Source organism: Lissotriton helveticus, chromosome 7 (genome assembly GCF_964261635.1).
Source record: "Lissotriton helveticus chromosome 7, aLisHel1.1, whole genome shotgun sequence".
Classification (NCBI taxonomy): domain Eukaryota; kingdom Metazoa; phylum Chordata; class Amphibia; order Caudata; family Salamandridae; genus Lissotriton; species Lissotriton helveticus.
In genome coordinates, this window is record NC_136068.1 from 1121792211 (window position 1) to 1121806587 (window position 14377).

A 14377-nucleotide genomic window follows, 5' to 3' on the forward strand; every position below is an offset into this window, starting at 1 on the left:
AATGCATAGGTACAACCTTGGTGATTATATAAGTGAATGGTTAGTGCCTGGGAGATTGGATGTATGAATGGGTAGTGTCTGCATAGTTCAATGACTACATAATTATTGTCTGCGTGATTGCAAGAGTGCAAATGTAGTGCCTGAGTAATTGAATAAATGCGTAGACAGTGCATGAGTGATTTGATGACTGCTTGAGTAGTGGCTGGGTGATTGATTGGATGAGTACCTGGCTTACTGTGAAAGTACCTCCATTGCTGTTAGGTACATAACAGTTATGACTATATCTGTGACTCATTGTTTAAGTCCTTCTGTCAGTATCATACTACCTGTTTTAGTATATCAATCCTTTTCTACTGAGTTATGTGTGAGTAAAGTCTAGATATCACATTTGATATATAATTGGATACATGGCTCTTTAGGAGCATACACTGCTATGTTACTCAGCATGCACACGCATCAGTAGGTTTCTAAAACTGAAAACAATTCCACGTTTTCGAAGCACAAAGCCATTTCGTAATGGCACACCTACATAATTTCTCAAATATTTCTTATGTCTTTAAAACATATAAACAGTATTTCTAAAAGAAACGTTACACACCAAGTGAAGATAGCTCTCAAGAGACATTCTGCACTATTAACCCTCCTCAATTTTAAACTTAGCATGTTTAAAGAAATACACCACCTCACCATATACATGAATTTTCAACAGCCTTAAACAATAACCATGTAAACATATATGTGATTTCATAGTAGATATACACATTAAGGCCATATATCCAAAAATATATACTTCTCTACATCTTTAAATAAACTCAAGAGTCTCATCATACATATTAATATCTGCAACTAGAAAAACCATGTCTCACCATCTGAACATATGCAAACCAGTCATATGAGTTAAAAACCACATTGACAAACACTTCCCAATACATACCTAACAGTATTACTATTTTATAATTCATATTCAGGCATAGCACATGTTCTATTCATGACTGTACTACTCCTGTTTAATAATGTGACTAAACGTACCACAGTTGCCAGAATGCAAATAACATAGATCTGTCTGTTCTGCACATGGTGCTTAGACATTTAAAACATTGTCATTTTTAACCCGTTTCATGCGCTGCCGATTTTGCGGAAGTGCTGCACTTCCGCAAAATGGGCGGGGCCGGTTCGGCCATTGGCCGACGGCAGCACTGGGCAGGTAGTGCTGCTGTCGGCCAATGGCCGACGGCAGCATGGAAGGGGTTAAAGGCATTGCTCATGGTAACTTTCAACATTACTAACATCTTGAACACATACCCTCTGCCTGATACAGTTCATCTGATATCTTTTTTTCACATCTTTGTGATACTCTTTTTTACCAAACTCCCATATACATCTTCATTTGTAATGCAATTTTTTTTTTAAATTAAAAACTAATATACATACCAGCGAATTGAGTTTGTAGATTATATTGTTGTTTTAACTTTTTCTGGCGAGTTTTGACCCTGTTAAAATTCGTAAAAATGAAGTACAAGAATGGCACACACCTCTCATAGAAAGCAACTATAAAATAGCAACCTCTTCAACTTTCCACTCTATGATCATGAGAAAGGCAGCAAATGAAATCATGTTGTTAATTTTAGACTGCTGTATCTCCACTTGTGAATGGTTAGCATCTGTTTCAAAAAGAGGTTACTGTCTCCACGTGTTCACAATGTTTTTGCGATGATCATCGAGTAATCACAAAAAAAACAGAAGTCCAAACCAATATTTAGATTCTTTTTTTAAATTTAAATACTGCACAACAGTTTATTACATAGTCCTGAGTTGAAAATTAAAGTTCATCATTATTTAAATTGTGTCATAACTCCACAACTTAAAAAAAGGCTGTCTCTTTAGCACCCTCCCCCCCCCCAATACACTCTTAGTTCAGAGTACCTAGCAACCCAGTGTAACCGGTAGGTCACACGTTCACAGCATATTCTAGAAGGAACATGCTACTTCAAAAAGAGATACGGCAGGTTGGCTTACACCACAGATTCAAAAGCACATCCATGTCTGTATTACATTCCTTTTTTTAAACAACAGCCAATATTAGGACTTCTAGCTATTGCATCCAACACACTACCTAATTTTATTCACTACATGCTGACAGCATCCAATGAAAAAAACAAATATATATATATTTTTAAATAAACACCTCTATTTAAACTCCTTATTTCATTTGGAAAACAACCTCATTCAGCTGCATCCTTCTCCTGACTACTTTTGCTCCTTCACTTCAAAATGCTTAGAGTGTGGATTGTAGGCCAGAGCTATGTCTATTTGGCTTAAGAGGCTGCAAAAAGGAGAGACATTGACAGGGACTTTGGTTTGCCAAATGTGGAAATTAGTTGATTTGGCCAGAGAGGGTTAAAGCTTCATCAGTTGCTAGCTTTGGTTAAAATCATTGTGTATTCACAAAACAAAAGCAGACATTCAATGACCACCACCACTTTCAAAAATGTTAACTTTAAAAGTTCATTCTAACTATTACAATACACACATTACTAACTGCATCAATGCTTAAAAAACATGTTTGTACACATATTATTCCAGTAAGTCTTTTTAAAAACTGTGTTTGAACACTACTTCCCGTCTTTGCAATGACGCCGAGAGTCGTGATGCCTTTGGTAACGGCAACAATCGTGCCGTTTTTAAGAGGTGTAAAACACATATATGCACACATTTTACAGTATTTTAGACACTAGGGGTTTATTAGTAATCTTTTTAAAGTCATATTTCTGGAGGGAGTTTGTATAAAAACAATCTTTTAAACTGATTTTCCATTTTCGTGATGCTGCCAGATGCCTTGATGAATACATTATCCGCGATCACCGCGAATATGTCGCAAAATGACCAAACAAAAGCCGACATTTAATAGTCACCACCACATACAAAATGCATAACTGCAAAATGGATTATAACCAACACACTAAACACATTACTATTAAAGACTCTACAAAAGCATGTATAACTCTTTTAATATCTCTATAACATTGTGTCTAACTCTTTCAGTGGAATCGCCTACTGTTCAATAAGTCTCTCATTCACTGTATAAATATTTTAGTGGACCTCTGAGATGGTGCATCAGTCTTTCAATGGTTCTATAACGAACTGCGTGACTGTCTCAGTGCATCAGTGTCTCACTGGGGATTTGGTTGCATGAGTCTCTCAGTTTATCTGTGAGTAGGTGCAAGAGTGCCTTTGTGCATCTGAAAGTAAGTATATGACTGTCTGACTGGATCTGTGAGTGGATACATAGGTGTCTAAGTGCATGTCTCAGTGGGTGAGTGAGTGGGTGCATGAGTGTCTGAGTGGGTCTGTGACTGAGTGCATACAACTCTCAGTGGGTCTATGACTGGGAGCATGAGTGTCTAAGTGGTTCTGTGAAAGGGTGTGTATGTCTCTGGGTGCAACTGTGAGTGGATGCATGAGTCTCTGAGTGTATGAGTGACTGGATGCATAAGTCTCTGAGTTGGTCTGTAAGTGGGTGTGTGAGTGTCTAAGTGAATCTCTGATTGGGTATACAAGGATCTCAGTGGGTCTGTGACTAGGAGGGCAAGTTTCTGGGTGGGTCTGTGAGTGAATGTGTAAGTCTTTGAGTAGGTGAATGAGTAGGTATGTGTATATCTGAGTGAGTATATCAGGAACCTTTCTTGGGTGATAAAATAGGAGACGCAACTTTCTTCTCAGGTTGTGTCCAGCCAATCAGAGCATTCCCGTTGGTACGCGCTTTAGCGATTTACCTCGAACACGTTGCAATTTATCCGTGATCACTGCTAAACTGCCGCAACTTTCTTATCAGGTTGCATCCAACCAAAAGTTCAATCTGCGTAAAACATCTATCTTTCTGCCAAATTTAATGTAATTTCGTCCAGCGGTTCGGGCTGTAGGTCCGACAACGCGTTCCTATGGGAATTAACATTGCAAACGCACCCTCATTTCACACCCCTATTTCTCAGTCCCCACTGCACGGATCAAGTTATCTGCACTTTAGAGCAGCAAAAGTGGCGAAAGAATTATCGCCCCATTCTCAAGCTGCTGCAAACTGCCGATATCGATAGTTTTGCAGCGATAGCTTCCGCAAAAAACATCGCCAGGGATGAGAGGGACAACTAACGCTAATGAAATGCAGAGTAGGCGTTCCTGTGCAAAAACACACGATAACACCACTCTGCGATATTTCCAATGACCAGTCAGATCTGCGATGCGATCAAAAACAGGCGATAAGGCGCGTTAGCAGCAGGGATTTAATAACTGTCTTTGAGTGGTGTAAAGCAGGACGACTACCTACAGTATGAAAGGGAGCCCAGCCCAGAGCCACATCTGAAGACAAACACATGTCATGGAGACACTGATCATGCAGCTCGGAGACCCAAGAGATCCACAATACCCACTGCCACAACCCCCATGCCCCCATGGACCACCTCCTTGGACTACCACTGAGGCAGCGCACATTCCTGACATGCACCCGCCTCAGAGACTCAATGCCAGAGGAAGTCATTGCCCACTACAGGCACAAAAGGACAACCATCCTCCGCATCCTGACCCACATTTCCCACAGGCTGATGGTACCAACATAGCGGACATCCAACATCCCTCCGCAGATAAAGCTGCTGGCTGTGCTGCTCCTGTTGGCCCCTGGTACCTCCTATCAAAATTCCTCACACATGTCAATGGTGGGCCCCTGTATCCGCACCACACGACAGCTCCAATTTGTCGTGTTCCTGTGCAACCAACCCCAATGCCAGCCGTTGCCAGACGCCTCTGTGCCCCAGGTCCAAGATTGTAGTAACTGAAATGGGGGTGTGCATGGTCATGAAGTCCAGTAGTCAACAGTAGTGCAAAAACAGTCCAAGCTGTCGCTGCACTTATCGAGAGGAGCACCGGGAAGGGCTCACTCCGACCGAAGTAATTTTAAAATCAAGTGTTTTTTAAAATCTTAGCTGTTTACAAGTAACTTGCCTTTGTACATTGCACATTTGCACTTTCTTACCTGTCCCTTAGTCCCCGGTCCACCGCCAATTATTTGGTTTGAGTGGAGGGACGCGGGACTAGACAACGGGCCCCAGAAGTGATTCATGACTTCCGAGCCCAAACCTGCCAATTAGCTACTCGCTGCTCCCTGCCCACTCACCTTAAAGGCAGATGCCTTTCAAGACGTGCAGCGATCGCACATGAGGAAGGCTATCGCTGCACCTATCTAGAGGAGCACCGGGAAGGGCTCACTCCGACCGAAGTAATTTTAAAATCAACTGTTTTTTAAAATCTTAGCTGTTTACAAGTAACTTGCCTTTGTACATTGCACATTTGCACTTTCTTACCTGTCCCTTAGTACCCGGTCCATCGCCAATTATTTGGTTTGAGTGGAGGGACGCGGGACTAGACAATGGGCCTCGGAAGTGATTCACGACTTCTGAGCCCAAACCTACCAATCAGCTACTCGCTGCTCCCTGCCCACTCACCTTAAAGGCAGATGCCTTTCAAGACGCGCAGCGGACACACGCAGCGGACACGTGCAGCGGGCGCGCAGCTGGCGTGCCTAAGGCAAGCCCGTCTGCACCCGTCCGCGCCCGACCGGGACCAGGGGCCATTAACCCTTGCAGTTCCCCGAAAGGCCCCCTTATATACAATGCCCAGACACTGCATGGCACGACAGGGCCCACTAGCACCAAGTGCCGACACTCACTTGTTATGGCTAATAACCCCTTCGGCTGTTCCCACTAGACAGTGAGAAGGCCCCCTCTCTTAGCCACCCCCCAAATTTTATCTACTGAACTGTCGCTCCCTACCCAAACACTCATTGGAACTTGCTCTTCTAATAGAAACCCTCAAACCTGACGCAATGTTCCTCACCGAGACTTGGCTCCAGGACAAAGTAGACCCTTCTGTCTCTCAAACCCTACCTCCTGGCTACCTGATCCAGAGAGCAGACCGCAAAACAGGAAGAGGGGGAGGGCCAGCGATCATCTTCAGAGATCACCTTTACAGCCGGTCCTCCATCGAGGAACTGACAGATTGCGAAAATATGAACTTCTCTTTAGGATTTTCGCCCACCTGCACCTTTTCCAGTCTATTGCTTTATCGCCCCCCAGGACCCTCAGGACAATTTCTCAGTGCACTCCCCTCCGTTGTTTCCAACCTAGCTCTTGCCCCAGCCAACTTTACGATTCTGGGGAACCTTAACATCCACCTCGATGACCCCTCAGACAATATGACTATAGAGCTCTTACCTTGCCTATCAGCACTACAAATAACCCAGAAAGGTTTCACGCCCACCCATGCAAAAGGCCACCTTCTGGACCCCGTGATCAGCAATGCACAGAACCTTTTGGTTGATACCCCCATCCCCCTTCCTTGGACCGACCACTCCCTAATCCCCATTACCTGGGACATCATAACCAGCACACCTCCCAAGCGCACTACCAAAGTGCAAGTAAGGAAATGGTCTAACCTCTCTGCCAGTCACTGGTCCAATCTCTTAAGGAACACCGCACCATCCACCAGCCCAGATCCAGAGAGGGCAAATAACAACTTTAACCTCTGGATCAAAAACTCCCTGGACACGCTAGCCCCAAAGAGATCCCTCCATAAAATATCCACCCCGAAAACTGCACCCTGGTTCTCCACCAAATTAAGGGAGCTCAAACAGGCCTGCAGGAAATTAGAAAGGAGTTGGAGATTGAACACCACTGAAGAGACTAAATCAGCCTACAAAAACTCAATCAGGAAATACAAATCTGAAATAAAAACTGCTCAATCCTCCTTTTACGAGGAGAAGATCAGCGCAGCAGCAAACTCTCCTAAGGAGGTCTTCCGCATCGGTAAGTCCCTAATCACCACCCCCCAAAAAATCCCTAATCCAGAAGATGCTCCCTCCAGATGCAACAAGCTTGCTGAATACTTCCACCAAAAAATGGAACTAATTGCCCAATCCATCTCTCCCCCTCAGAACGCGCACACCAAGTCCAACACAAGGATTTCTTATCCCGACCCCTCTTGCCCCCTAGCAGAGTTCCCCCTGCTAGATGAGGTCACATTAAAAGCACTCATGACTAGAGTCACCTCGGGCTCCCCACTAGATCCTGCCCCCCTCAACACCTCTCCCTAGTCTCAGAGGCCATATGCCCCGTCATCTTAGATATCGCCAATACCTCCATTTCAACGGGCACAGTTCCCCTGGCCTGGAAATGTGCCCAGGTAAGGGCCCTCCTGAAGAAACCTAACTTGGACCCCTCAAACTTGGCCAACTACCGGCCCATAGCCCTCCTCCCCTGGCTAAGTAAGCTGACCGAGCGACACATAAACTCCTCGCTAGTGCGCACTTAGAGTCTAATAACTTGCTCCATGTCTCTCAAACTGGCTTTCGCCCACATCTTGGGACAGAGACAGCCCTTCTAGCTGTAACCGAAGAGGCACGCAGACTTCTGGACCAAGGCGGCGCAGCAGCTATCATCCTTCTCAATCTCAGTGCCGCTTTTGACACTGTTGATCATGCTATCCTGTTGACCCGTCTATCAAACCTAGGAGTCACTCGCTCGGCTCTCTCCTGGCTTCAGTCCTTCCTCAAAGACCGGTTTTTCCAGGCTTTCGAAGGCAGCGTCTCTTCCAACCTCTGGCCACTTAGCTGTGTGGTCCCTCAGGGCTCCTTCCTGAGCCCCACACTTTTTAACACCTATATGGCCCCCTTAGCTGAGGTAGTCCTCCCGTATGGTATTCAGATCATAACATACGCTGACGACACACAGCTGGTGGTGTCCCTGAACCATCCTGAGGGCTCATCCAGCTCTCTAGGTAACTGCCTGGAGGCAGTAGCCGACTAAATGAAACTGTCCCACTTCAAACTAAATGGCAACAAGACCGAGCTGATGTTCTTGGGAAAACTGCCATCTCCCTTGTCTACCAACTTATGGCCAACCTGCCTTAACCCAATGCCTGCCCCTAAGCAGCAGATAAAGAGCCTCGGAATATGACTGGACAGCACTCTGAGCTTTGGCCATCAGGCCACTAAGCTAGCGGCTGCTTGCTTTGGCCTGATGAGGATGTTGAGGAAGGTTCTTCCCCTGCTCCCTTTTAACGCCAGGAGAATTATGGTGCAGGCTTTAATACTCTACCGCCTGGACTACGGGAATGCGCTGTACCTAGGCGCCCCGCAGGCAACCCTGCAAAAACTCCAAGTGATCCAGAACTGAGCAGCCCGCCATCTGCTCCAAATTCCCAGGAGACAATCGGCAAAGCCCGCTCTCAAGACGCTTCACTGGTTCCCTATCCGGGCCAGAATCCAATTCAAGTCCATGTGCCTGGCCCACAGAGCCATGTGGAAATCCGGTCCTGCCATCTCCCACTCCCTGGTAACCCCGTATCAGCCCTCAAGAAATCTCCGTTCCAGTTCAGCTTTCCTCACCACCACCAGGAAAGTCCGGCGTGCTAAGTGGGGTGGACGCTCTTTCTCCTTGAACGCCTCAATCCTCTGGAACTCTCTGCCCCCCTCTCTTTGTGGTGAGCCAAAGCTGCTGGCCTTCCGCAGGCTGCTCAAAACGTACCTTTTCCGTAACACGCTCTAAACCGATTGCCCTCACCACGCGCTCACAAGCGCTACGAGGCCTCAGGGTAGCAATGCGCTATATAAAACTATTTAATTCATTCATTCATTATCACAAATACACAAATAAACAATACGAAAAGCACAGCCAACGCCAGACGGGGAACTTCATCAGGGCAACGTGTGGATTCAAGTAACTGCATATGATGCGGGAACTCCCCAATACAATTCCATACTCCGGAAGTCAGTATTCAGAAACCTGTTGGACAAATGGTGACAACGGTCAAGCGTCCATATAGTCACAATCCCAATCTGGTACAGTGTATAGCACTTGGACAACCTGGAATGCTTACAGGAAAGACAAATCCTGCTCAAAAAGACCGAACCCAAAGTAGGTGTGGTTGTAACCTTCGTAGGAAAGAAAAGGAAAGTTACGGTCACACAAACTTCTGTTATGGTCTCATGATGCAGGATTTCTCATACCTGTAAGCATCACATTTTGTATCAGCATGATACCCATGTACCTTCACTCCCCGCACCCAGCCACGAGGGCGCCACCGTGACCGGTGGTGCTTATGCAAACCTGTGCGCCTGCTGCACCCCAGCCGTGGTCCCCAGACCAGTTAGCCTCCCAGCGATGACTGCCCAACCCTGCGCACCCAGGCCTCAATGCTCACCTGCCGCCAGTGGCATGTCTCCAAGAGGGCCCACCACGTGCCGGTGCAACCTCCTCAGTGGATCTCTGGATTCCATGCCACCCTGCTGCACTGCACCGCGAGTCATGTCTGTGCAGCCTGCTGCCTTCGGCATACACTGAAGTCAAGCTCGGCTCACAATTCACATTGAATCTTGATTGGCAGGTTCTGGTGCCACTAACTCAGTGCACCGCAAGTCCTCGCCACATGGCGGGAGGCCGTTTCCGGCCAAAGAGCCTCGGCTGCCACCAACTCTGTGCACCGCAAGTCACCATCTCGTGGCGGTAGGCCTGTGCCGGTCAAAGTGCCTTGGCTGCCACCAACTCTGTGCACCGCAAGTCACTGTCTCGTGGCGGTAGGCTTGTGCCGGCCAAAGTGCTTTGGCTGCCACCAACTCTGTGCACCACAAGTCATGGGCCCTTTATGATTGAGTCTCGTGGTGCGGATGCCATCATGTCACCTCCGGCAGTGGGGAATGTGATGTGGTAGGGCCCTAGGCCCTCATGCATGAATAATGACCACACAGACACACTCAGATAGATAGTGGAAATGGCCTCAAGCACATGCGCACGGCCCATTTTGTTGGCAGGGTCACATGTCCTGTGACGCTTGTGCTCGATGGGTGTGGTGTGGGTGTAAACCAGCCCTCAGGGAATGGCTGTGGCATGCTGACAACTAGACCTGGGATCAGCAGATCACAACAGGGAAGACCTGGGACATGTAGCGTTGTCGTCCCCCCTGTATGCATAAGCGGAGTGGGCTGGCCTGGCATGTGCCGGACCAGAGTGGGGTGTGAACAATGACCCTGGGGCTCTGAGCGTGGTTCTGTTCTTGTCTGGACAAGGAAGCAACTAATGTATGTGTCTCTGTTGTAGTGTTGGCACCATCCGACCGCAACTCGGTAATGTTGCACACTGTGACTCAAGTCCTACAACATGAGCAACATGGACATAAGGGAGAATCACTGACCCTACATTCATCCATACTTTCATAATTGAATGATCATAGACATGAGACATCTGTGTGAATTTGAACGTTTAATGCACATGGAGTGTTGTCACTGGAGCAGTACAGGGCCATGCAAACCCACTTTACAATGTTGCCCCATGGAGGGCCAGCCAGAGTCCTTTAGGGAATGACAGGTTGATCAGAAGAGGAAGAGTTCAGTCCACAGTCGGATTGCTGTGTCATTGGTAACCAAAAAGAATATGGCAGTCCATGTTGAGGTCCAAGGTGACTGTAGCAGAGTGTGCCGGGGGACAGTGGAAGGTGATGATGCAGACCGCAGAACCAAGTGGAAACAGGCCATATGGTGGAGATGAATGCCACTGCGTCCGTCTTACCACTGAGGTAGAATCTTCTACATCTTTGTCCTCTAATGTATCATGTGCCTCACATGTGGGTGTTGTTTTGTCTGCATCACTGTGTGCCAGTGACACATCAGGGGCCAGAGGTGGAATGTCTGCAGCACTGTGTGGCACTGACACTTCAGGGGGCGGAGATGTGGATGGAGTGGTAGCAGCAGCATTCATCTGCGCCAGGCCTTGTGGCAGCAATGCCATGATAAGGATCTGCAGGGCATGGAAGAACCCAGCTACCCCTCACTGGTGTGCAGCCGTGGCAGCCGTTCTTTCCTCCTGCATCCGCAACATGTTCTCCATGATCCTCCGCATGTGTCCCAACTCCCGGCTAACATCGTTGGAGCCACTTTGACTAGACAGTTGTTCTTGTCTCTGAGTGAGGACTCCAGCGATGTCAGCGATGTCAGCCATGGATCGTTTGAGAGCATGGAGCGAAATGTTGGTGTCCGTTAGGGACTGTGAGTGGTCTCTTATGGGACTTAGATACCCACATATGGCATCTAGTTTGGATGCCATGAGGTCGAACCCAACTTGCACCTGTTCAGCCATCTTCTCCTGGCACTCCAACACAAGGCATTGGAATGCCATGCGTTGTTCATGGGGGTCCTTGGAGACAACCGTGGTGGGGGTGCTTCCTGCTGTGTGGTCTGTGCAGGGTGTAGGGTCTCCTCGATGCAGCTGGGCTGCCCTGCTCCTTGATGTGGGGTGCCGAAGCTGTCCATGAGCTCTTGGAGGGCGTCAGTGTCAAAGGTGGGGAGGTCCTCTTCATCATCAGTGAAGAGTTGTTGGGTGTGCTCTGCAGGAGGTGTTGATTCTCCCTCTGCAATGTGAAGAGGAGATGCAGTTTAACATTGTGTTCACATGTATGTTGATGCATTGTACATGTTTGCATACAGACGGCATGACAGTGTACATTGTGACTGTTTGGAAGGAGCCTCCTAATGGATGCGTCAGGGTGGACATTTTGACAACATCACGGATGTGTGTTTGTACTTGTACATTATCAACTCATATTTCTCTGCTATGCCAAATGTGATTGGCCAGTTTCTACACACAAACAGCACCAGTTGTGTCCTCCGTTCTGTGAACATGTTGCAGTTTGTACCACATTGTTGTCAATGTTGATGTGCTCTGAATGTTATGTGTATGTGCTGCATTTTGGGAGAGTCGCCCCTGCAGCTCTGATTTTGCTGCCCCTTATTCCTTTTATGCAGTGTGCCTTTGACTTCTGTGCTTATACAGTGCTGTGATGTTGCATACTTGGGTACATTGGGCTCTTGGTGGGAGTCGGGAGTCGGGAGTCTGGGGCATGGTTTTTCCGCAGATGTGTTGTTGATGTCAGGGGTTGTTTGTACACGTAGATGTGTCAGAGTGTGACCTGCTACTTTATGGATGTGGTCCACACTCAGCCACCTCAGTGTCATGGTGTACAACATTTCATGATATATTGCCTGCAGCAATGCTTTTTGTCATGCAGTGTCACTTGCATTGTCAGTGTTGCTCACAGACATGCCACTTTGCTGGGTTTAGCACATGTGCATGGGTTGGTTGTGAGATTGGTGGTGTGTGGGAAGGTCCCCCTCTGGGCACATAGTCAACGGGGACCTACTTGCTGTTTCTAGGTGTGCTGTAGTGTGCCAAGGGGGTCAGGGACATGATCCAGAGTCATTGTGGGTGTGCATTGTGCTATACTTAAATGTGCATGTTTGTCATTATGCCCATCTCCGTCCCCCCAGTCCCTGGTCATTACCCACCCTGTTGCTGTTGTGTCAGGTCATGTTGAGGAGTGTCCGGACCCCCAACTCCTGCCACCGTCTCCACACTGATGACTGTGGACACCATTTCCTCCATATCATCCAGCTCCTCCTTAGGTGCTGGACTCCCACCTCCAGTCTGCATTGCTGCCTTCTGGTTGTTGCTGAGTTTCTGCTTGGTTTTGGGCTTTACATCATACCAGCGCCTCTTGACCTCTTCCATCATCCTCAGCACTCCGATTGCATTCACCTTGTCCACGATGGACTGCCATATTCCATTTTTTGTTGCCAATGACACAGTGGAGGTGACAAACCGTAGTTGATGGTGTTCTATCACCTCCGTTATCAGGATCCTGTTTTCCTGCGGACTGAACCACGTCTTCTTCTCCTTGCCCTTCCCTGACTCTGAGGTCCTAGGCTGGTCCTCCATGGGGCTTGTGGCGTTCTGGTTGTCCTCTGTACTTGCTCCGGCTATCTTCATTGTGCTTCGCAGTTGTTTTGGTTTTGTTTGTGTTTTTTCACATTCGGGTTTAGGTTTTTATCGCCGTCCTGGTGATTTTATCACGGACATTTGACGCATTATCGGGAAACTATTGCATGTTACCGCCGTGTTGTGAATAGGATGTTAACACAGAGTTATTGTCCTGCGATAGACGGCGATATCAAACATTGCGCTAACCTATTTTGGCAATGATTATCGCATGTTTTCGAGAATATCCCCCTCTAAGTGTTAAAAACAAGGTACCACAAAAGTTAGATTAGTATAGTTTGTGTATTAGTAATGAGTGATACTATTTCTAACATATATTATGTGAGTGGCTGTGTGACTGCTTGTGTCTATGTGTGAGTGACTGTATTGGTATGTGAGTGCTTGTTTTGGTGAATAAGTGGGTATTGGGTATGTGAGTGGCTGAATGGGTGAGTGAGTAGCTGTGAGAGTCGTTGAACTGGTGATTGAGTAGGTATGTGAGTGGTTGTATAGATGGATGAGTGGCTGTGTGGGTGGTTCTGGGTGGGTGAGTGGGTGTCTGAGTGGATGAATTAGTAACTGTGGGGCTCTGCAAATGTTTATACGAGTGTGTGAGTGGCATATCAGTGAGTGAGTGGGTGTAGGACTATCTCTCTGGGTGAGTGTTTTGCTGTTTGAGTGGGTATTTGGTTAAGTGAGTTGCTGTGTAAGTGACTGTACTGATGTTTGTGTGTGTCTGCATGGGTGAGTATATGGCTGTGTTCAGAGGTTGTATGTGTGAATAGCTATATAAGTGGTTGTATGGTTGAATAAGTGGGTGTGTGAGTAGCTATATTGATGAGTGTGTGGATGTTTGAGTTGTTAGATGGGTGAGTGAGAGTTTGCATGAGTAGCTATATGTGTGAGACAGTGGCTGTTTAAGTGCCTGCATAAGTGACTCAGTGGGTGTGTGAGAGTCTCTATGGTTGAGTGAGTGGGTGTGTGAGTGGTTATAGGGGTCTTTGAATGGATATTTGAGAACTTTTTTGAGTGTGTGCATGAGGTTGTGTGGGGATGTGAGCCGGTGTTTGAATGTACCGTGGATGATGTCATCAGTGGTGGCATTTGAGATGTCATCAGTGATGTCACTGACCATGACATGAATGATTTAATATGTGAGGTCATAAGCAGTGCATTGCATTGGCATAAGTTGTAGTTAGCTCAGGTATCTAGAACTGCTCAATATCTATGGTTTTGTATATTTCAAATGTCAGCGTACCTATAACGTTCCTGTAATCTTTGTTTTTTCCAGTGAATTTCTAAATATTTTTAATTACTATTTCCTAACTATAACGTCCCTATAACCTCTGTTTTTTTACTGAAAATCAAAGATTTTTCAAATTCCATTTCTAAAATATTATGTGCCTCTAACATTTAGTTTTTTTAGTTAACTTGTGAAGTTTATTTTTAATACTAAGGGGCCACTTACGAAGTCTTTTGGACATTCTTCTGACTGAATCAGTTTTGGAATAATTTCTGACCGAATAGGG